We start from the raw sequence: 25,188 nt of genomic DNA on the forward strand, positions 1-25,188 counted from the left end.
TGCAATGGGTAAACTGTGTCAGATGCCTCTTGTTCACTAACTCATATTTTCTTGGCCTCATCTCTGATTCCAGGCATGGCTACAGCAAATTAATTGTGCGTAGGCTTCAATTTCCCCGGAACTGACAGCGTCTTGTCTCAAGCATGCACCAAAATCTTTCACGTTTTCTTTGACATTGTGTTATCAGATGCTTGGTCAGAGCCCAGTCAGGCAGGGGAGATGTACACACAGCCTGAAATGTAAGGGAGTTGAGTTCACGCCCCGTGGGAAAACCTGCACCGATGGGGGATGCAAGATGATCAAGAAATGCTTTTTTTTTTTCCTTTCAATCCTCAGGTAGAAATTTAAGACACTGAAATATATTGTTTTTTTTTTTTTTCTCTTTCACAGTTTCCATTTCTGTGGTCATTTACCCTTGCTCCCTGAGACCACCTTTCAAAAAAACTACTTGTATCCAAGTCTTGGATGCAGATTCTGCATTCATTATTAAAAGCACACTTTCTTCCCCTTGTTTCATTCAAAGCAGCTTCCTCCCTCTTGTGATATGTTGACACCAGCTAAAATTACTGCCCAGAATATACTCATCTTCTGAAAGTATATTCTCCAAAGGGAGACACTCCTTTCCTCAAGCACAATCCAGATACCTCCTTTTCTTTCTTCACTAGCTGATTCTCTTTAGCCTATAGATGGCTAAATTTACTCCTATTGAAAACATCCATCTACACAAACACAACCATTCACCTAGATTCCAAGACAAAACAAAGTCGCCAAGGACACAAAAACTATGCACTTGATTTTTTGCCTTTCTTCTTCTCAAAATAATAGCTGACAGTTATCGAGTGCTTACCATATGCCGGGTGCCATTCTAGAAAATCACATGCAATATCTCGTTTTATTTTCACAAAACTCTGGGTGGTACTGTCATTGCCCCTAAACACACAGGGTACAAGGCTATATAGTTCTTTAATGTTGAATGGCTTGTTCAAGGCTGTATTTTCAATGTCCAAGAAGGGATTAAAACCCAGGCATCTCTGCCTCAGTGCCTCTGCCTCTGGTTACTGTTTTCAACTCCTTACCTCTTCTTCTTCTCAATTCATCACAACGGCTTCCCATCAAAACAGCACTTGCTAGGGCACCAGTTTTGTCCTAGCATGCTAAATCCAATGGCTAGTATTCATCCTTGTGTTACTCAGAAGAATGCAGGGCTTAGTAAAGTTGATTAGCCCCCTGTCTTCTGCGTCTCTCCTGACTGGTGACTCTTACCGTTAGTTCATCGTCTTTTACATAAGTTTTCTCTTTTTCCCCAAATGGAAGAACCATGATTGAGAGTTTTAGGCTCAACTTTTTTCAATTTTTAAAATTTCTTTCAGTAGCTGCAACCACTACTCATAAACAACACAATTCAACGGAGTATTGAAGATCTAATTGGCTTTATTAAACAATTCATGAAGCAGGAAGCATCCCATCTAGCAAATGGAAAGGAGCTTTGTCAAGGCATAGAAATGGAAAAGTTTTAAAGGTAGAGAGGGAATGGAAAAAAAAAGACAGTGTTAGCAAGGAACGTGTTATTTTAGGTGAGGTGGCCCTTCCACGGGGAATGGAAAGGGTCTAGCAGTAAGTTTCCTAGTGCCGGCCAGGAAATTCCAGGTCGCCTGGTGCAAGGTTACATTCCTGGGACAGGGGCTGAGACTACAGTCAGGTTAGGCATCAAGTCTTGGTTTGGTGACGTGGGGCTCTTAATATAAGCGGCTGACTTCATTTTTGGCCTGTGAGTTTCTTTCCAGCACTGCCTTACACTGACCTCCCGACCAGCGTTTACAAGAGACAAAATTTTCTGAATTTCCGACAAGGTGTATTCAAAATGTAATTAATCAGCGTCCCCTGAAGTCATTATTATCATGAATTTTTTAACTCGGTCACCTGCCTACCCAAAGGAGAAACTGGAAATCTTTACTAAAGTGTGTAGAGAGGTTCATTTCAGACTGTCCATTCTCCTAAATATGGTCAACATTAGGCATAAGGTATAGACTCCTCAGAGAAACCTCGGCTCAGGGTTTTAATTGCAAGAGTTGGAATGTTAAGTAAAGACTTTATGCTCAGTAAAAATAGGGATGGCTTCAAGGGGTATGACTAGATGTCTTAGACTTATTTGCAGGTGATTCTGAAAACAGTTGTTCTGGAGATTAAGGAAAAATCCATTTAGGGAGAAGAGGCTTTCTACTAGACAGTTTTTGATTGCTTGCTGCTATTATCATTCTTACTGAATAGGGGTGTTGTTTATTAAAATGTTTTCTCATGATCCATTTCCACCTAAAAGCTCTGAACTGTGGGTATTTATGAAATATCTGTTCTGACTTGCCTCAGCCCTGGGACTTGCCTTAATAGAATATGCAGCAGTATTTATTTGCAAGCTGATTATGAAACTTGTTTTCATTTTAACTCTTCTTGATTTATTAACCTCATTTAGAATTTTAGTTTTAGATCCTTCACAACTGATTAAAACAAAGTACTGTTGTCCTTCTAAGAATAGAAACTGTTCCTGCCTTCTGTTCCATGTGGAAGTCAGTTTTCTAAGATCAGGTTTGTTTTTGTTTTTGACACGCGTGTCTTGCGAACAGAGATGCTTTGCCAACTGCTAAAGTAATCGTCAGAAATAAAGACAATGGAGAAAGTCACAAGAGCTCTTGGGAGTTATCAAATGCATGTCCCTTTCTGTACTGTCTTTGTCAGCCATGTCTACTACTAATGGCACAGTTTTCAAAAAAAAAAAAACCCATCCTATTTAAGGAGAAAAACATATCTCTAGGTTCTTATGAGTCGAGTCAGATGAAGACAGTTATTTGGATGGCAGAATTGCTTTCCATATGCTGCAACTGACCTCTTCAGGGGGCACCTCAGATTATGGAGAGACACATGAACCCTATAATTAGGTCCTCTTTTGGGCCTGGGTGTTTGGGTCCCAGTATAGACCTTGTATAGATCTACACGTCTTTCATTTTAGGTCTACCTTAAAAGGAATTACACTTACCTGATTATTAATATTACCAGTATATAGTATTATTTTTCAAAGAATAAAACTGGGAATTTCGTTGACTAATGATATGCTAGCACTTGTTCATTCCATTGTTGTTTCTTTAAAAACAAATCAGATTATCAGACTGAGGGGATCTGAAATTGTTTTCAGATTTATAGGCTTAGTGTACCACTACTAAAAACTTTGGTAGTTTTATTTTCTGTACTCACTCCATATCACATTGCTGTTTTCAAATGTCTCTCTCCTAGACTAGTTACTGGCTTTTAAATATTTTCTTTGCTCGGAAAAGTAAAAAAAAAAAAAACAACAAAAAACAAATAGTTTAGATGGCCAATATATATATATATATATATATATATATATATATATATATATATATATATATATTTAGAAATAGAGACGAGAAATATCTTTAAGCAAAGATTATTTCATCTGACAAATTTTTTAAAAAGGATTTTAGTGATGAAATTTTCCTTTGGACTACCGGATCAACATGTTGTGCTTTAGTTGAGGGAGAAAAAAAAACTCACTTTATCTCTGTTTGGTAAATATTTTAAAATGCAGTGCCCATACACACAGTTTGGTTCTTCAATTACTTTTCCTCCACACTGACAAACCATCTAACGCTATTTAATGGCCTCTCCTAGAGCGCTTCATGATTCAGAGTCTTCCAGCTGTGACAAATCAAAAGGCACCTATGTATTCTTTGGGGTTTTTATTTTCAAAAATGTCAAAAATTCAATTTAGTTTTGATTTTGATGTACATTAATCTTCACAACCTTTTATGCATCAATTAACGGGTAAAAGTTATAAGGGTATCTCTTCACTGAATGTGTCATGAAGGCCTTTTAGTCTTTTTTTAGTACAGGGAGCTACACTTTTAAAGGGCCCTTTCTTGGGTTTTTCTTTTTGGAGGCCTGCTTTACATAACAGAAGTTTTGTTCACATTCCCTAAAAGTGCATAGTCTCTATCCAGAATAGTTCCGGTGAGCAGGGTGGGAGCCACGACCCCGACAGCTGAAATTAAAGGTACATATTTACATTTTACTATTTCTAATTTCAAAACATTTATTATCCGTATATTATAGAACTAGAGCAACTTTAGAAAACACTTAACCCAACTCTTTCATTTGACAGATGAGAAAGAAGGGGCGGGTTAAGCTGGATAGCTTGTGTAAACCAGCCAATTAATAACATATTCAAGACAAAACCTCAGCTCTTTTTAGCTTCTCTAAAATATCACACAGCTCTTGTCACTTTGAAACAGATTTTGTGGTTGGAGGTTGTAACTGTTTCTTGACTTCCCTAAAGAGTGGTGAGTTCCTTAGAAATAAAGGCCGCTCATAGGCCCTAGAATGTCTCCAGAACATTCAATAAGACGTTTTACCTTCAGCCTAACTAGCAAGAATGAGATAGTTCCAAATTATGAGCAAAATGTGGAGCTGCTCCTGGAATGAACACCCTTTTAATTTTATACCACTCCCTTGGCCGCAAACCTTTAACACAGAAGAAGCGTGGTGTGGTTACTTGGCTCTCCTCCCTCAAATTCATCAGGAAGACATAAATCACTTCTGAGTACTTCTTATTTCTTCCCATTCTTTAACTTTGAAGCCAACTTTCCACTTAATCTATTATTCCTGGACCCAAGACATGGTAATTAACCTCAGAGATGGAGTTTAGTCAAAAATGCACTCTGCAAACAGTATTACATTAGAAAAATTTTAATTGTGTTCAGCAACATTTCTTAATTTAATCTGAAAGGTTACAGTATCTTCCTTATCAATCAATAACCATTTAATTTCTGGATGAAGGCTGAAATTATTTTCTCTGGTTTACTAGCTTGGCATAAGTCTATATGCTTGGTGCCGTTAATTCACCTTGCAAAGTCTTCGCTTGAATTCTTCTGGGCTCTGAGGGAGTGAGGCGTCTTTTCAGAAATGGGTCATTTTAGTATGACGAGCGACAAGACAAACTCATCTACAGTGTCTCTCTTTGAGGAGCACTAAGTCCAAGCTAGTGGGACTTTTTTTTTATTATGTACAATAATTGGAACGCGAGGGGCAAAGCTGTGGGATTAATCATCTCTCTCCCTCATTGCAGAGTCAATATGTTGAGTGATATTACAGACAGAGTGATATCTACATACAATATATAACACTACATTACAGTTTTGTGGTAAGGCTTTACACTGTTGTTGTAAGAATTCAATGTTCAAATGTTATCTCCTATCTGGAACATGGGCTTTTCAAACAAAGAAGGCATTTTTACGTGATGTAGCACTTCTGCTCACAAACACCACTAATGATGACCATTATATTAATACATTGCAGTGATGATTGGGGAAAATTTCCACCTAGTCCTGATAATTTTTCTCAGATCCCCAGTGTGTTGCATCATCTTTCTAGCCTATAGAATTTGTTCTCAGTAGAAGCAGAAAGAAAAAGAAATGCCCAGGCCTAATTACTGATGACTTTGAGGTGCAAAAGCCTGAAAGTTCTGCAGTCACGAAGTTAGAATTACCATTACAATGTTTCTTCCCACCACTAATATTTGGGAAGCATCTGGCACAATAGCCTATGATATGCTTCAATTAAAATCCTCTAATTCAAAGAAACCCGTAAGAATCACTGCATTTGAAAGCAAAAAGGAGAGACCTTGGAGATCTAGTTTTACGGATGAGGATGACAAGTCTAAGTTAGATTAAGTGACATGCCAAAGGCCACATAATTAATTAGTGGCAAATTTGGCACTAGAAGCTAACTACGTCAGAGGTCTTTCCATTAAAACCTTACATTTCTTGAATATTTAGGGCATTTATTTGAAGAAAAAAAAATGGCTCAAAGTCTGAGCGAAGACATGCCAAGAGTTCCATTATACTTAAGCTGTTAAATGTTGCTCTTCTTCTGGCCACTGCCTCTTGGCTAGCTTTCATCTCCCTGCATACAATTCCTCCTGCAGGAGCTCATATAAATACTGATGGCCACCACAGGGAGGCTTTGCCCTGATTTCCTGTCCTGTTAACAATCATCCCAATCCACCTGTTGCACAAAATAAAGACCTAAACATTCTCAAATAATGCATTCATTTGCACTCCAGACATACCATTACCCACCAACTTCTGGTAATTCCATTGCAAGAAGGAACTGCAAAATCTGTACCTTGCCCTCGGTGGCCTTATCATGGTTCTCCTGGATCACTGCAAAGGGACTCCCCTTCTTGGGTCTTCCTTCCCTATGTTTGCCTCTCCCGGTCTACTTTCCATTCTCCCCTATGTTAGTTCTTTCTGAACACAAATCCGATCACGAGTATTTCTGTATTTATAAAATTGCATGACTCTGCATTGCCTTCCCATTCTGGCTCGGCCCGCCTTCCCAGGGTGGACCTGTTCCCTGGCAGATCTGTGCTGTGGTTGGGCAGCCCAGCTTTTCAACCTTCTTTGCACAAGCCAAAACCTTTTATAAAGCCAGGCTTGGCAGAGGATTTCCTTCCCCCGAACAACTTCCTTTCCAATCATTGCTTCCAAAACTCATCCTAGCTCAAACAAGCTAAAAAAATTACTTTGCTATATAACATTGCCTGAGCCCTTTGGCACTAGTGACTCCCCGTTCCTTGCCCCTACCTCACTCTATTCCTGCATTTCTTATGACATGTATGGAATTATTTATTACAATTCAATACCTATCTTATTATTCGATTCAAAAGTTCTTAAGGCCTAGTGAATAAAAGGCAGGCAACAAAGGCAAACGCACATGGGATTGATCCCTACTCACCAGTTGCTAATCATGTGACCTGGACACAGTCTTGATGATGATCCTGTTTGTTGATCTGTGTCAGTCAGTCACTGGAGACACTCATCCCTGTCTTCTCCACCTTGACTTAGGTACCAAGTGTATTTGCTGAAATAAAAATAACACATGCACTTACACCTTTACAAACTTGGCTATGGAAAAAAAAATATCTCCCCTTGTTTCTTTGTACCTGGCTAAGCTCTCAAGTTCCAATTTGGTGACAGTGACTGCCAATCTGAGGTACCTCAGTCACTTGCCTTGTTAGAAGCACTATTTTGGAAACTATTCTTTCAGTTCAGGATTCCCTCCCTGCTCCACTCCACTCCCCCCATGGACAGAGCAGAAGGATTGAGGGACTTCCGGAGCACCTGAGAGATACTGAATTTGTACGCCAGGCTTGCTCCTGTCTGCCTTTAGCCGAGGTGTAGTGCTTTCCACCTGGCCTTGGGCTTTAATCTCTGGCCCATACTATTCACCAGTTGTGTCTTTAGATGACAGAAGGACCAGTGGAAACCCTGAGTAAATTTGAGAGGATGTGAGAACACAGAGAATCATGGTGTGACTGCAGGGCTGTTTTTCCTCTGGAAAACTGCAAACTCTCTAAGTCCCATTTCCACAGGATGCTTGAGGCTAGAAGTCTGAAACCAAGGTATCGGTGGCTCTGGTTCTTCCTGAGGGCTGTAGGGAAGGATCTGTTCCAGGCCCCTGGCCTTGGTTCGTAGATGGCCATCTTCTCTCTGTGTCTCTTCATGTTGTTTTCCCTCAGGCAAGTCTGTCTGTACATCCAAATCCCCACCCCCCCTTTTCTGAGGAAACCTATCATAAGGGACTAGCGCCCACTCTCATTTTAACTTGATTACCTTTGTAATGATCCTATCTACAAGTGAGGTCTACCTACAAGTCTTAATAATGGGTTAAGACTCCAGAAGATCTTTTTTGGGAGGGAGGACACAATTCAACCAATAACACTTGGTTACTCTACTTGCATTTTACTGACTGCTCACTCTCTGGGGCATGACTATACCTTCTGAAGACAACCCCTGGGGTCCACAGGATTTGTGAGGTTTCACCAAGGCACATCCCTAGATGCCTCCTCTCGCTGGTGCCCTTCTATTATTCTGGAGTGAGGGGATACTGGGGCACAGTACGAGGTTTGCAGTCTCCTGGAGGAGAGAAAATCTGGAAGTTAGACCGTGCTTTGGTCCTATCTGCTTTGCAGCTTTCCCAAAGGTACTGAGGTTTCTAAGGGGTGTTTCTGTGATCCCACCGCCTCCCCTGGGTTGGTGGAAATGGAGTTCTGCACCCTTCTCAGGGACCCTCCATCGTCTACACCAGTCATGCCCCCCAATTCTCTCATTCTTTCCTGCTTACCACACATGTATCTCTATTTGAAGAGGAAAACAATAACTTTTATTGTGTCTTCTCTATAACATAGCCTAAGAGGAGCTACTCAAAATTTATCATGGACAAGGAGAATTAAGCTGCTTGTTAAAATTCACATTCTTGCCCTTGTCCTTGAAGGCTCGGGATAGGACTTCACTACCTGAAATTTTATGACATACTCTAGATGCTTCTGAAACACATGGTCTGCAGACCATGCTTTGAGAAACATTGGTTTTACTTACAAACTCATGCTCTGAATTTTCAATTGTTTCTTAATATACAACACTGAGTGTTTGAAAGAGGAAGATAAAAACAGAAAACTTTTTTTTCCTCAAGTGCTTGGCTCTTGAGAATAAAAGCCATGACTTTCAACATCATTACCTCTGCTAGAGATTTTCAAAAGCTATCTAAATTTTAAAAATCCAATAAATTGACTGTTTGTATGTGTGTGTGTGTGTGTGTATGTGTGTGTGTGTGTGTGTGTGTGTGTGTGCGCACGCGTGTGTTTGCATTATCTTTGGTCTCAGTTGACTGTATAAGCTCTTCTTTCTTGAATGGTGAGGATAAAAGTAGGAGAATGAATTTTTAAAAAACACATAGTTTATTATTAAACACTGTCATGCTACATGCATGTTCGTGTGTGTGTGTGTGTGTGTGTGTGCATGTGCGTGTGTAAGAGGAACAAAGTGGAATTTGGGAATGAATGTGAGGTGCAGGACAGAAATAATATGTAGAACCAGTCACAACTTATTTGGGATGCTGGCTGTGCTATTTCTCATTTGGTTCAACTGAGAAAATCATTTGATTTATCTCAGTTTCAGTTTCTTTCCACTTAACCACAAGATTCTTTCAAAATACAACTAATTTATATTCCTTTAATCTGGCACTTCGTAGAGAAATTGTCATTATTTGTTGAATGAGTAAATGGGTGATGTCATTTCTTTCAACAAAAGGAAATAAGAAGTTTCATTTTATTCCCAATTAAGTTCTGTTCAGTCCAAAATACTGTGTTTAAGGAGTGAACTTCAATTTGGTCTTACATTCTTTTCATAAGCCTCATATACCAGTCTTTATGAATATGCTGACTTCCTGTCGACTCCAACAAACATTAAATATCCCTCATCTGAATTTCAGTAGAACTTACTTCTTGCACTCATGATTTAAGATGTGACATAGGTTATCTTATTGATCAGGTCACATTTTCTGGATATCTTTTCTCTCTACTAAGTGCTCACTCCTTCCTGGCAGAGACTAGAGTATATGCCTCTTTTTCACATTACCTAGGAAAAGACCCTTTACTTAGCAGGTCTTGAGTTTGTTATTGTATTAGGTGAAAGTAGTTAGGGTGGTACATTTAAAGTAGTAAATTTATTTAACAAATTACTCTGCTATAATTCTCTCAGATCAAGAAATCCAGACTCACAGAAGTTCAATACCTTGAAATAGGCCCATAGCTTGGCAGTGGCCATGGCTCAAGTCTTCAGAATCTGATTTCAAGGCTGTCTCTATTGCATCATGATGAATACGGTATCTGTTTTGTATTTGAAAAAATACCAGCTGGGGCGCCTGGATGGCTCAGTGGGTTGGGCGTCCAACTTTGGCTCAGGTCATGATCTCGCCGTTTATGGTTTGAGCCCCACATCGGGCTAGGTGCTGACAGCTCAGAGCCTGGAGCCTGCTTCGGATTCTGTGTCTCCCTCTCTCTCTCCCCCTCCCCTGCTCATGCTCTGTCTCTGTCTCTCAATGATAAACATTAAAAAATAAATAAATAAATACTAGGTTGTTTGATAGGAAAATTGTTAGGTGTGACACAAATTTTGTATAAGACTCAGGATTTCTATAGGATGGAGATATTCTCTTTTTTAATGTTTATTTATTTATTTTTGAGAGAGAGAGAGAGAGAGCACAAGAGAGGGCGAGGCAGAGAGCAAGGTTGAGAGAGAATCCCAAGCAGCCTCTGCTGTCAGTGCAGAGCCTGACATGGGGCTTGATCTCATGAACTGTGAGATCATGACGTGAACTGAAATCAAGAGCCGGACGCTCACCCAGCTGAGCCACCCAGGCATCCTGAGAGGACTGAGATAGTCTAAAACAAGTCACCAAAGTATGATGTGTAATTTACCTTCCTTTTTTATGGTTTCTAAAAGGAAGACTGACTGCTGACTTTCAGGCATGGTCTAGGCATTGCGGTACCACAAGTAGAGAAATTAAATGTGTCTGACAGTTCCTTTGGGATTCCTGTACTCTTCTCACTTAAAGCTTTATATTAACAAAAAAAAAAAAAGCTAAACTCTGAATCCTACCATTTCCTGGGAATTTTGTAAATACTATGCAAGTCATAAGGTGAAATTAGCACCAATGAACCAAAGTTAGGAGGTCAGGGAAGGCAGAAATCAAGTTACTAGCCAGAAGCACTCAGTGTACATGTGCAGCCATTAATGGCATGAAAAGAAATAAAAATATGCAATGTTCATCTTCATGCCATGCTTGAGCATCGGATTTTAAAATCACCCCGGCATAGACCAGATTTAAATTTTTTTAAGTTTCATTTATTTTTGACACAAAGAGAGACAGAGAGCAAGTGGGGGGGGGCAGAGGGGGGGGCATAGAACCTGAAGTAGAATGCTGAAAGCTCAGAGCCTGACATGGGGGTCAAACTTGTGAACCGCGAGATCATGACCTGAGCCAAGGTCAGAGGTTTAAGCAACTGAGCCACCCAGATGCCCCTAGACCAGATTTTAAACCCCAATAAGTAGGAGTCTGTGAAGATCTCTGAGAACCTGAAAGAGTCTTGGTCATTTGCCTTGGTCGATCTCCGGACCAAGTTGTCTTTTCCCCACCCTGTATATAGCTTTATTTTTAATTCTATACCCCCTTTGCAACTCCTTTTATTCATATGGTTTTAATATGCAGATTACAATGGCCAGTGTTCAGAAATGGGATCAGCTGAACATTTATAATTCTGTGAAGCAACTTGAGGAGTTTTGAAAAATAAAGCATGTGGAACCCCATTAACGGAGAACACAAGGACTCAAGAACCAAAGGACAAATCCTTTGTTTCAGTACATCTTGTATAAGCAACATATTACCAGAGACAATAGGTATAAAATACTAGATCAGTATCAGAAGTGCTAAATGATATTCATTTGCCATCTTCACCAAAATAATAATAATAGTAATAATAATAACATTGCATGGGAATATTTTTTTATTTTGAATGTCAGAGATAATTTGAATAATGTGATTTTTTTTTGACCCACACTCTAAGTCAAAGCCTTATCCCGACAGATAATAGAGATGAGATGAATTAGAGGACTATAACCAGACACAGAGAAGAAGCAGAACCTTTTAAATACTAATAGATGAAACAGGCAGTTCAATGCAGATAAATGCAGAATAATGATGCTTTTGATGGGTCTTTATCACAGAAGGCCATGTTCTTCATGAATTATGAACTGTAAAAAAAAGGAATTTCACTCAAAAGACAAATCTGTTTGTATCATCAGTGAATGATGAGTAATAGACAAAAACCAAATAGGAAGGCATACAATGGCTACAGCTTGATAACTCTATCAGCCAAGTCTCTATTAAAAAAAAATATGGAGGAACAAAAGATTATTCAGAATAAAAGTGTTCAGACTGCCCAAAATGGCACAAGTGCTTCCACTTTTACAAAAATGAAAGAGTGATTTTCATGGGAAATAAAATATTGGATGGTCTGACATTTACTGAAGTCAATTTCAAATGCAGATATTTTTTGGTGTTTTCTTATCTCAAGGGGCATCTGAAGTCTATTCGAAGTAATATTCTTTGTTTGTTTGTTTGTTTTTAGTTGTCAAGTCTCTTTAATCTAGAATAGTTAACTTTTGTTTTAGATCTTTCAGGATATTAATCTTCTTAAAGTGCAGTTGCTCTGCAGAATGTCCCTCATTTGGAATTTGTCTGATGGTTTCTTCATAATTAGATTCAGGTTAAATATTTCTGGCAGGATCACCATGTGGGTGATATGTCCTTCTCAGTTTGTCACATCAGCAAGCTTGTCAGCCTGTTACATTACTGAGAATGTTAAATTTGACTATTTGGTTAAAGTGGTATCTTCCAGATTTCATCACTGAAAAATACTTTTCATTTTTTTGCAATTAACAGGCTACCTTTTAGCTGATAGTTTGATACTGTATAACTATCATGTTCCTCAACAACCTTTCACTGATTGGTTATAGCTCATGGACCATCCTTGTCAGAATCAATTATTATGGTGGTAGGTATAATACGGTGATTGAAATATATACATATATATTAAGTATATATATATTTATTATTATATATTACATATATTATTTTATGTATGTATATATGTACATATGTATACATATATGCATATATACACACATATATATACATATATACATATGTATATATACATATACACCACATATACACATATATATACATATATACATATATGTGTACTTATATATTAGTTGCAATTTTTCTTCCAAAAAGGACTTTCCTTTCCCGTTTTTTTTTTTCTGTTAGAGTGGACTCATGAATTCATTTTATTCACTTATTCTAATACATTTCTGTCATTATTCATTTGGATATTCAAATTGTCTCAAATTTCACAAGCAGGGGTGCTTTCAAGTTGACTCTAACTCCTTGTGACACATCTCTCTTGGGTTTTGAACACATCTTTGTTTTGTGGCACAAGAAGATATGTGTTACAACAAAAATACAAAAAATGCCAAGTTTTCCCATTTTGTTGTTGTCTTCAAGGTATAGTTTAACCTAGAAGAGTAGCTCCTCTTTGGTTTAAAATCATATTGAAGAGAGTGGTCTAGTAGCTATAATGTTCTACCTTCTAGATTTGTCCAGTTGTTTCTTCCTGATACCATTTCACTTTATCACTTGTAGCTCCTTTTCCTCACTTTCTCACCTCACTGGCTTTGCATTTGCAATCCTCTTCCTGAAACGCATTTTGCCAACATCTCCTTGCATCTTAAATCAGAACGTTAATTCCGCATGTGCACAGAATAACTCCGGGTGATGGTGGAATGAAGAAACTGGTGACAGCGACAGTGCCTGGTACAGGTAGTTTTAGCAGAACACATGCTTCTCCTCTCCTTCGTTTAGCCCCGGACAGAAGATTTCATTGTCAGCCGAAGGTAGAAGCAGGTCTAGATTGGTAGGAACTGTGAGCCTTCCCTAATTTCTTAACCCAGAAAGGTAACAGTAGTTCAGCTATAAAGAACCTCACAGCTTGACTTCTCCACACAATTTGTAGAGCACTATTTCCAAGTTATAACTGCAGAATGAAACTGGGTTTTTAACTTAAATGTACCCTGGGCAAAAACATATCATATGCCTGAAGTGATATTCTTGAATGTGGATTGGCGTTCATTCTTTATATTAAAACCGTACCTCAATTTATGCACAGATGTGTTGCTGAATGTTTTGTCAGTAATTGTCACATACAGAGAAGTTTGCTGGTGATTTTTTTTTTGGCAAAAAAACAGAAACAAAAACAAAAACAATAGACATAAAGGAATGTGAGCCTCTGATTTTGTTCTAAAACTTAGTATTTCATGCCCTGGTGATTTTTATTTGTAAAAAAGACCTAAAATGAAGTTGAGTTTCTGCTGTCTATGGATGATGGATATTTGACAAGTAAGTAGCCGGTCATATTTTAACATTAAGAACTAGAACTATTCATAATATTATTTGGAGAAAAATTACAGTAGGAATGTAGGGTGTCTGAGTGGAAGGGGCCATGCCTTGGGGACCATGAGTCCTAAGTCCTGCCTTAACAGACTGGCTCTAGCACCCTGAGAAAGTTCTATTTGTGCCTCAGTGTCTTCAGCCTTAAAATAATGAGGCTGAACAAACTTATCACTAAATTGTTTTTGGCTGTGATGCCCCTATATTGTATTGCTGGTATATTTTTGTGGCTTTTTAAAAAAACAGTACTTAATCCTGCTTTTCCAATTTATTCCAACTTGTCTATTAACATCAAAAGCACCGTTGTCTTTTAAAGCTGACAGGTGTTGGGGAGAAAAGTATTCAAATTACCCAAAGGGCTTTTCCAGCCCCCTCACCCTTTCTGATCGGCCTCCAGAACTCAGAATCCCTGCTGCCAGGGGACATGACTGCTGAGGAGCTCATCTCTCATCCTTCTGGTGGGGTGGGAAAACAAAATTGAGGACCATTGGTCTAAGGCCTTCACAGAGAGCATTCTCTGAGGACAGAAGTGGTTGTCAGACGTATGTATTAAGGGAAGCATCCCTTAGGGGGGATACTGTCTCCTCGGCATCACTTTTAGCTCCTACAACTCCCTCGTGAGTCCGAGGACCGACAACTAGCAGCTTTCCTGTTTTTAATGGTCTGATTTAAAATTTTCTGTTATTGACACTGAGCCTTTCTTTTTCACTCCGCATTTTACGTCCTCCCCATTTCTAAGCTGCCTTAAAGATTCCATATGTCATAATTCTTGTGTTGAAAGCCACAGAAATGGACTGTGGCTAACTTTAACAAAAAGAAATTTACTGGACAGATATAGTGAGCTCAGAAAAATAAATAGGAGCCTGAAGAGCTAGGACAGAACCAAGGCAGGGCCAGAAATAACAGAGCAGGAACCACGATACTGGTCTCCAGTATGGCGAGTCTGACCTAAAGGCTGGCTCTCAGATAGAATAGAAGTCCAAACGTTTTCTGTGTCTTTATCATGTTGCTCTCATGAGATTCCAAGGCATAAACATTCTTCTGGCCTAGCTTGGGTCATATACCTACCTTTTGGGCAGGTAAATGAGGTTCTCACAATTTTCATTGGGAAAGAGATAACTCCAATAAAAGATCCTAAGGTTTTGTTAGAAAAGGCATGAGGGTACCAGGCAGTATTTAAAAGAAACAAAACAAAACAAAACCCAGATATTTATTATGTTCATGTTAGCATCTTTTTTTCTAGTTAGAGCAAAGCTGTTTCTGAGGATGGACAGTTAGTCTACATCTTCTGTTGAGAAACTGAGTTAATTTCTCTATTTGCCACTTCTTTTCTAAAAGTATGAGTTATCTTCATTTATGATCCCTACTTCATCCTGATAGTTGTTTTTCTTAGAAAAGTACAGGTAAACCGCCATCAGAAAACCACTATGTAAGTGTGTTTAAAATCTGTTCTCCATTTATGGTTGAAAGAAGTTTAAATGTTCAAAAGATAAACAGAGCAGTCTTTCTTTCAAAATAGGAATTATTTTGGGCACCTGGGAGGCTCCGTCAGTTGAGCATCTGACTCTCGGTTTCAGCTCAGGTCATGATCTCACAGCTCGTGAGTTCGAGCCCCACATCGGGCTCCATGCTGCCAGTGTGGAGCCTACTTGGGATTCTCTCTCTCTCTCTCTCTCTCTCTCTCTCTCTCTCTCTCTCTCTCCCCCTCTCTGCCCCTCCCCTGCTCTTTCTCTTCCTCTCTGTCCCTCCCCTGCTTGCTCATGCTCTCTCACTCTCAAAACGAATAAAGTTCAAAAAAACTTAAGAAAATAAAAATAAATAAAAACAGAAATTATTTGGTAAAATAGTTCATCTTATAACTCCCACAGATATTGCTGCATAAACATAAGGTAGTCTCTGGGGTGCCTGGGTGGCTCAGCCAGTTAAGCGTCTGACTTTGGTGCAGGTCATGATCTCATAGTCCATTAGTTCGAGCCCTGCATCAGGATCTGTACTGACCGCTCAGAGCCTGGAGTCTGCTTTGGATCCTGTGTCTCCCTCTCCCTATGCCCCTAACCCACTCACACTCTGTCTCTCTAAAAAATAAAATAAAAATATAAAAAAATTTAAAAAAAACATAAGGCAGTCTCAAGTTTTAAGTATTACAAGGGAATATGACATGTGAGTAAGACCGACTGGAATTGCTCTGTTAAATTTATAGATGGACTCATACGTTACCCCATGTCTCATACTTGTACAAAGTAATGGTGTTTTTTCACCTGCTTTCCGATCTCCCTTTGGTAGAAATAATTTAGCATCTCTTTCCTACCTCATCTTTGTTAATCTATTAAACTTTAATGCCATTTTTCCCCCTCCCACTACTGCAAACAATCTTCGTTGGATCTTGCTACGTTTTAAGAAACTTCTGTGCTTCTTACAGCACTGTATAACTTTCTTGGATCATCTAGTCCTTTTTCATACCTTAGAGATATCTTCTTTTGTAAAGACTTTTCCAGACTGTACTCAGTCACATTGTACAAATTCAGTCACATGGAAAACGCTATACAAATGAAATCTGACTACCAACTAATTTCTGTTAGGATTCTGAATAGCCCTAAGATTGGAATTCGCTAACTGTTGATATGAGTCTGATGAAAATGAGAAGTCATATACATTCACCCAATACTGTATTCTTCAAGGTTTGATTAGTCAGCTGGTGGGGTTTCTAGTTCTTTTGCTTCCCATCCTTTGGCCATTTCCATTCATCAGATATTCCTTTAGGGATGGAAAGAAACGGTGAGATGAAATTCAAGCTGGTTCACTTTGTCGTTTAGCTGCAGCTCAGGTGAGAATGAAAAAAAGAGGGTTTGTTGAAAAGAGGAGACAAAAAGTAGAAATTAGTAGCTACATTTAAACTAAGGGATTAGCTTTTGGAGTTTTTGATTGATGCAACCCATGCTCTGATTTGCATAGATAATTGAGTTCGCTTTATAGAGTTTAGAGTTGCCTCACTCGTAGATATTTTATTCATGGGTTATTGCCCTTAAAAATACTTAACCGTAAAGGAAGTCCTCTAAAGGAAATGCAACCTCTGAGATGAGGCTTATGACTACTACGTTGAAGATATGAGAGGCACATTTGCCTTCTCAGTTTAATGATGATGTTGTCCCCTTGGTCACCATCTCTCTTTTGTTCATTTAAATGGCATAAGAACATAAACCCAAACCATAGTGGCTTGTGCATTAATAGGCACAACATAAAACCAAATTATAAAGCCATGCCCTTCCTCCAGCTGTTAGCTTCCTGTAATGTTTTGCAGTGGCAGTGACAGATGTTCTGATACCTATATAACCACCAGAATAAGAGTTTAATAAATGTAGTGTTCGTACAACTTTGGAAGCCTGGAAATCAGTGAAATTCATTTCTGCGATTCCTCAGAGTGAGAAATTAGCATTTCCGCAAAGACAATAATTTCCTAACATTTTACCTCCTCTCTTATAGAGAATCTCAGGAGAGCCCGACTCTCTGGTATTAAAAAAAAAAAAAGCAATATAAAGAAGAAAAAGAACAAAATAAAAAACACTTTCAGTGAACCACAGTACTGCACTCTCTGAGGAATGGGGAAGAGTTTCAGCCCTCTGGATGCGTTCAGTCCCCCACCCTGTCACTGCCCTGTTCCTCAAAGAGAGCACCTGTTGAGGCAGAAGCCCTGCTGTGAGTTTCCACAAAGTTCGGTGATCCACATGATGGAACATCCTGAGCCGCAACTGCACTGGCAGAACATTATCATAAGAGCCCGACCTCCTGAGCATTTCCTGATTACCTGGATCTTGCCTCCCAAAGGGAAAATGACTTCAAAGACTGCACCTCTTGCCTGAGGTTTTCGAAGATTCAGCAACTTCAAGCTATAGGCTCTCCCAGCTAGTTTTCAACAAGCACAACAATGCCAGAAAATGAGCTGAGTCCCCCTGAGAGCCCAGGAGGGCAGGGGAGCAGCACCCTTGACCGGTCCGGTCTGTTCACACAGAGCTGCCCTGCTGTATCTGTCGTCTAGGTACCAGGAAGAGGGAGGCTGGGGATTCCTTCCCCCACTTGCCACTGCCCATCCCCCTAGTTGTTTCTACTTGAACATTTTAAAAACAGAGTTTTAGTTTCCAAAGTCCATTTGGAAAGTCAAACAGATTAGAGTTTCAAAACAGTACTAGCCCAAATCCGGCTGAAACTTTTAATTAGTCTGATGTTATTTTTAGACTTGCTCACAGCTTCATAATTGAGCCCTTTGCAGTTGTACAAACAAATAGAAACCTTGTAAGATCTTGAAATTCATGATAGTTTACTAATGAAGTCAGCTTGGAAAACTCTTCATTGAATATTGTAATTTGATTGCCATCTTATTCTGATTGGACCCTGGTTTTGCATTTAAATGAGTATGTATTATTTGAAATGCAAAACAGCATGTTATCTGGGGTATTTTGCAAGAACAGACAAGATTAAAAACATCTAATGTTCCATTTTATAAAAACATTACAAAATGGAAGTGCAGAGCTGACTTTTAAAATTTATTAGTAACAGCTTACAATAATTGGACATTAATTAATCCTAAATTACAAGACATTTCTGTGGAAATGCATATTACGTTCTTCCCATCAGTACTCAGCAGATTCGTTAGTATTATTATTTTTGTTTGGGATACTGAAGGCACTAACGACAGTTTCTTACCAAAGCAGTCATGGTTACAGAACGGACTGTTACTCATTTGTGTTTAACACCGTAGATTCACCAATTACTGATTCTGCAACTACTGACCTTGAGTATCCAATTAAAAAAAAAAAAAAAGCTGCTGCAGTAGCTAAGGCAGGCTGAATTCAGGAATCAGGGTCTGTGTCAGTCTGTTCCAAGCTTTGATTTCTGGCAGGCTTTCTGTTTTTAGATGGAATGGAAGGAATTTTCTGATTCTGTAACCCCTTATTTTTATTTCTCGACTGTGATTTTTGTGTCTTACACAGAAAATTGTTTTCAATCACATCACCCAAAAGAGAGGATTTCGGTTTGAGAGCAGTGGGGAGGTCTCTGGCAGCCGTCTCTGTATTTGATTGTTTGGCTGCCTGAACTTTCCATTACATCTATTCTCAGACACATAGAGTTACTCATAATATATTAGTCTGAATTTTTTTCTCCCTTCAGGATTTTGCTGACAAAGGATTGTCAAAACAGGATCTTAGACTTATGAGTGTATTATCCAAGTCTTTGGAATAATTCGTAATTATTTAGATGTTACATACGGTGAGCTGTATTCTAGGAATGAATACTTCATGGGGGATTTAGACTGAGAGACAAAGATACTCTTTCACCTATTTCACAGTCCTGACCTCAAATCCAGAAAAAAAGTCTTAGCGGAGGGAGGACCAGGAGTTTCTGGTGGTCTCTAGGAGTAAGAATGTTGGAAGAAGGTGTCAAGGCCAATGTCTACGACACTGATAGAGATAGCAGAATGATGGCATTCTGATTTTACACCTGCACTCTTCTGCAGGCCTGAAGAGCTCCTGACCTCCATGTTAATGGAGCATCAGTGGAGCCCTGATGGGAGATCCTGAGAGTTTCATGAAAGTGTTCTATCACCTGTGCACCGCACACAATGCCATTGTCATATAATCCATTTGGTGAATTATACCAAAGTAATTTTGATTTCTGAGGTTCTGAGGCTAGTGAAGGGCTGTACTTAATCCTTCTCTCCCAACCCAGTGGCGACGAATGCAGGAAGTATCATTGTTTTAAACTAGAAAAATTCAAATTTGTGAACTCCACTAGAAGCTAAAATCAAACTGTTCTGGCTAAAAGAAAATACACTTAAAATGTGAGAGCAAATCTTAGTCTGAACGGCCATTCTACTAAAATAGGGATCACATACTGGGACTGGACTGATTTTGGCTTGAGGGATATCTTATGAATCCATGCGAATGAGAGCTGCCAGCTTCCCATATGACCCTCTATACCCAACCAACCTGACTGTTGTGAGAATTAGTGTATCACCCAAATTCATCCAGCAAAGCCTTTCCTATTTTTTTAAATTGGAGCAGAGGAAAAACTCATCCTCTCCCTGTTGGATACAATAAAAATATGTGAAGCCAGACCTCCAGTTGCCATGATTCAAATGTCATGGATAAAGGTGACCAAAGAGAACATAACTGAAGTGAAAGAGAAGTATTACCAAGGGATAAAGAACAGTGCTATGTGATTCAATTGTTCTGGTTGTCCTAAGGTCACTGCCTCCCTTCCCAAGTTTAATTATTCTTGCCAATAAATCCCCCTACTTTAGCCTAAGCCTGTTTGGGTTTTATTTCTGTCACTTGCTACTAAGAATCATTCCCATAGTTACATAGAAATCATTTCTCCCTTCTCTCCTCTCAGTAGGAAGGGAATGAAGGGGAAGCTGGCCATAAGGAATGAGTTTCCTCTGAACTAAATCCCTTTCGGGAAGTAGAGGCAAAAGATAAGCCTGCGTCAGATACCATCTCACCTGTTATACGTCAAGTGCTGAACTCTTTTTGTGATTTTACAGCTTCAGCTGCGTTCTTGATTTTAATCCCTTACTTACTGGAGGTTTTCCCGAGTATACTTCTAGAATATCTGAGGTCCCTGAAAGAGATTGAAATGTCCCAAGTGAGAACTAGATCACAACATGGCTAGTTAAATGTGTGTCTTATCCCCTGAGGAACACTTCATGACTGGGGGACTATTTGACAAGGAGTGCAAAGGAAAAGGAAGAATCAAAATTGACCATGGGTCTGTGTAAAGGGGAGCGTGGGGCAAGAAAAAGCCGAAAATGGGAGGGAGTAAGACGAAATTGAGAAAGTAACAGAACCAAAACATGATGGAATCATGGAAGTTATTGTGACAAAGAATTTAAAAAGAAAGTGATAAAAATAGTGCTGATAATGCAACTTTTTGGGGAGGAATTGGATTCAGAAAGAGTTTGGCTTCGGCAGTTGTGACATCACTGTTAACCTTAAAAGACGCAGCTTTAGACGTGAGCGGTCGGTGAAAGCAGCATAACAAACAAGGAACTAAAGCAGAAGAGAAAAAGAGAGACAAGGAGACAGAGGCGGAGAAACAGAGAGAGAGAGAGAAGGATCCAGAAAAAGAGGCTAAGGATTATAGGATAGGAAGGAATCGATGAATAAGTAAATCAATTAGATGACAAGAAGGACACACGGAAAAACAAAGAGAAGTCATAATGCAATGATACTTAGAAAAGAGAAACAGGGAATTAAGGGAGCTTGGTTTGGGTTGGCTAAATTTCAAAGGTGGATAAGGACACCTAATAAGACTGAGGAGGTTGAAGGGAGTGGTGGGGAAACTGAAGATTCTAGGGCACTCTGGAGACACACACTGTCAACAAGGTCAACACAAATTGACTGAATGGGCTCATTACAATAACCTGTGAAGGATCAGTTACTATTTTATAGCATGTATTCACTTTTAGAACTAGTGAATATGTCTTCACAACTTTTCCTGGTAACCACTGGCAGTCTGGGAAGTTGGCAAAGAGAGACGGAAGAAAATGAAATGCAAGAACTCACTAAAATGGCTGACCACCGGGTTCAGGTTTGGTGGTGAAGTAAATGAAATGTCTTCGAATTAGAGAAGGGGCTTAAGGTGCGAGAAGTCCCAGTTGTTTACGGAACTACAAATAGGTTTTGAGTTTCTGTAGTACCAAGTAGCTTGCTGCGGAATTAGGGGAACAGCAATGAATAAGATGTATTTCCACCAGGGCAGTCGCCATTTGGTGAAAGAGACAGTCACAGGAAAGCAGGGAGATTGCGGGGAAGTGAGGAACTAGGAGAAAAGAAAGAAGAAAGAAAATGGTGGTCAGAGAGAAGCAGCCCAGGGTCAGCTACTTGGAAAAAAGAAATGGAAATGGTAAGCAGATTTTAAATCTCTTTTTTCAATTTTATATGCAGTATCTGTGTAATTGGTACGTGTGCTAAAATAAGAGTAGGGGCAGGGGTGAAGGGAGGAGGGGCTTTGACTTAGAAGCTAACGCTCTCTCTTTACTGTTGTTGTGACCACAATGGGATTGGCTCCAAGGCATCTTTGGCATTCTCGTTTCTTCTCTTCTAAACTGAATTATGATCTAATGTCAATTTCTTAATCCATAAATCTGGCTTGACATTTCATGTGCTTCTAATAGATGGTACTGGAAAAGCTGTTTCTGACTTAAGCTCCATCAAGGAAATGAGGAAATGCAGAGAAGGCTTGAGGCTAATCTATAAAGCAATTTGAGACCCATGCCAGAAAACTCTTCCTCAATTCATCTCAGGAGGTAATCTGAAAAACTGTCATTTCTTTGTGACACGCAGAGGTCTCAGTCCCTATCAGAAGTTCATAACGCAGTCAACTACATTTCTGGGTCTGTAGCACACCATCTGAAATTTTTGGAAACCAACACATTAAACCAGTTGCGTGGCACCATATAGCCAACGCTCCTCACCCCTGCTTGGGGTAAAATCTTCATTCAGTTTTCAAAAAGTAAAATTCGGGCATATCGGCATGGAAATCTACAAACTTTTGGCCAAGCTGGGGTTGCAAACTCAGATACCCACAAGGGTCAATGACCGGTAGAAGCGAGTGAAGCAGGCCCAGTATGAGAAGATAAGAGCAGGAGCTGGATGCCGAACCTGCTGGTGTTAGTGAGGGTGAGGACCACAGCAATCTGGGAAAACTTCAGGGCAGCTGCAAGTCTGTATTAGCCCATTGTTGCCCCAGGAATGCCAGCCCTATGTTGCCAGATGTTCCCATTTTTTTCCAGAGAGATCAGAAACCTGGACTTTCATATGGAAACTACTGCTTTTAAACATGGGCTTCTGGGGGCGCCTGGCTGACTCAGTCAGCAGAGCGTGTGACTCTTGAGCTCAGGGTTGTGAGTTTGAGCCCCATGCCGGGTTTGGAGATCACATGAAAATACAATCTTTAAAAGAATGCAAATAAAATAAAGATAAAGATTGGCTTCTAATTTATGAGTAAACTGTAGCCTGAACAAAACCTACCCATCAGCCACGTGAAACCTCTAAGGTGTCAGTTTGTGTTCTCTGCTTTACAATTTACTTATCACGTGTATGTTTGGATATCGCATGGCCGTGGCCCAAAACACTTGTGTGCACATTAAGATTTCCTCACACCAGTCTTGGACGAGCTGCAGCGGAGGAAACCAGATGCAAGGGACGGTCGCTGCTTTTTAAAATGTCACTTTTGAGTCTCTTCTATTTAAGAAAATATTTCGGTGTTGTATATAAAGGCACTCGAGACGCACAGATCAATTGTAGAATGGCTTTGCTCCAAACCTGTAACAAAGACAGGTAATTTCTGTATTCATCAGCCCTCTAGAATCAGCACATCTTTCGTATTGTTTTCTCTTGTTGCCTTGGTTTCCATTCTGAAAATTAGCAGCATTGAACACCTCCTTCCTATTCATCCTCAGGGAGGGGGCAGGGAAACGAACTCCTTTCCCAGGTAAGTGAAGCTTGTGTGCAGTGCACTACAAAGTCCGGTCTGGTAATTTTCTCATCCTAAGAGTGAACTTACCCTTGTGCCTCCAGGAGTTGATAAAAACACGGACTCCTTACGCTTGATCACCCTTTTAAGTTCTTTTAGACTACTTCTCATTTATTAAATAAACAGAATTAAGCAGTGAAGAGTCTTAGCTGGTGGGTTACCAGATGTAAATAGCACAGACCCTCATATGTTATACAATTAGTGCTGCAAAGCCTTCCGAAATCATATGTTCCTTAGAGTAGGTAGCACTTGGACTAGAACTCAGTTCTTCTGAGTCACAGTCTACTGGTCTTCCTGTAGTTATAGAAATACAGCAGATGTGAGAAACTCCCAGGTTTCTCAGCCTTGTCATCTAAGCACTGGTTGCATACTAGTTATAAATAATAGAAAAACCAAGCTCAAAAAGACTTAACAAGGTGTTCGCTCGTTCTTCAGTATGAACATTTCAGAGGTACGGTAGGCTTCTGACATGATTGGACCAGACTTAGCTCCATTTCGTCCATCACGATGCTTGTGATCAAGATCAACTTTATCACCATCATAACAAATACTGAAACTGTGTTCATATGTGCCCAGCCCTGTTCTAAGCACTTTACCAATATTTACTTCTGTAATTTTCACCGTGTTTCCCCAAGATAGTTACTGTTATTAACCTCATGTCTGTCCTTGAAAACACTGAGGTGCTGCAAGTTTAAATACCGGGCCGGGGTTTGCAGTGTAGGACCAGGACTCGGGCTGCAGGCTCCAGACTTCTAGGCTCTTAACTTCTGTGCTAAGATGTGGATAGAACTGGCCTAAGGACCAATGACTTAGAAAATATTTCCCAGGCCAACTGTGGTGTGCATCCAGGGTTGAAAACCAGTGCTGTCGCACAGTGGGTTAAGGGGTAGAATTGGTGGTGAGGAGGCGATCCTGAAGTCTGCTGCAAGGAATACCATGCTGGAATTCAGGTTCAACTTCTGCTCTGCCATGCTTCCATCCCAGTGGAGAAGAGGAATAAATATCATCCACTGATGGAAGAAACTTCCGGATGGAAGTGCTGAGCACCGCTGAACACAAAGACTGGCCCTGCAGGGCAGCTTTGCCTGAAGAACCCAAATATTACAGTCACAGTGGGTTTCAGGGAGTCCATTACCTGGGTATTGCAAGTTTGCATGATGGCAGTCAGAGACTGATTATAATTAGGAGAGAGAGAAGACACTCCCGGGGTCATGGTGCTTCATTGTAGATCCCCTGCCTCTAATTCTCAATGCAGAAATCTTCGCAAGAGTACTTTCATGGGTCTCAATGACAACAATTAAGCTTGAAGAGCATGAGAAGACATTTTAATCAGAAGCTAATTAAGAACAATGGAGGCATATGTATCATTGATTGTGTCTCGAGCACTCTGACTGATCTGGGAGATTATTCCATTAATATATGGATGTAAACAGACACCAACATTTTCTCAGGATGAAGCAACTGCACTTTGAAGGTTCCACCTCCAAATCTGGCTTTTGCTTATTAGATGACAAATAAAAATGAGCAACATTTACGTACCCCTGGGGAGGACATCAGGTGCTGGTTCCACGTTTTGGGGTAGGACAGCATCAGGCGTAACAAATGAGGCAACGGGAGTCAAGAAACGGAGTGTTATTCATTTTTAAACGACTGTTAAGTGTAGCTCCATTTTAAAATGAGACTAGGGGCGCCTGGGTGATTCAGTTGGTTAAGCATCTGACTTCAGCTCAGGTTCAT

The 25,188-nt window shown here is 39.8% G+C and overlaps 1 long non-coding RNA gene across 1 annotated transcript; it reads right to left on the reverse strand.

Moving 5' to 3' along the window:
• Nucleotides 1-3,546: 3,546 nt before the first annotated feature.
• Nucleotides 3,547-25,188, reverse strand: LOC123386024. Its single transcript, XR_006599431.1, has 5 exons — nucleotides 24,991-25,188; nucleotides 20,417-20,535; nucleotides 16,579-16,674; nucleotides 7,847-7,985; nucleotides 3,547-6,930 (listed from the first exon to the last, which is right to left on the reverse strand). It is a non-coding gene; the product is annotated as an uncharacterized LOC123386024 (long non-coding RNA).

Source organism: Felis catus, chromosome B3, assembly GCF_018350175.1.
Source record: "Felis catus isolate Fca126 chromosome B3, F.catus_Fca126_mat1.0, whole genome shotgun sequence".
Lineage (NCBI taxonomy): Eukaryota > Metazoa > Chordata > Mammalia > Carnivora > Felidae > Felis > Felis catus.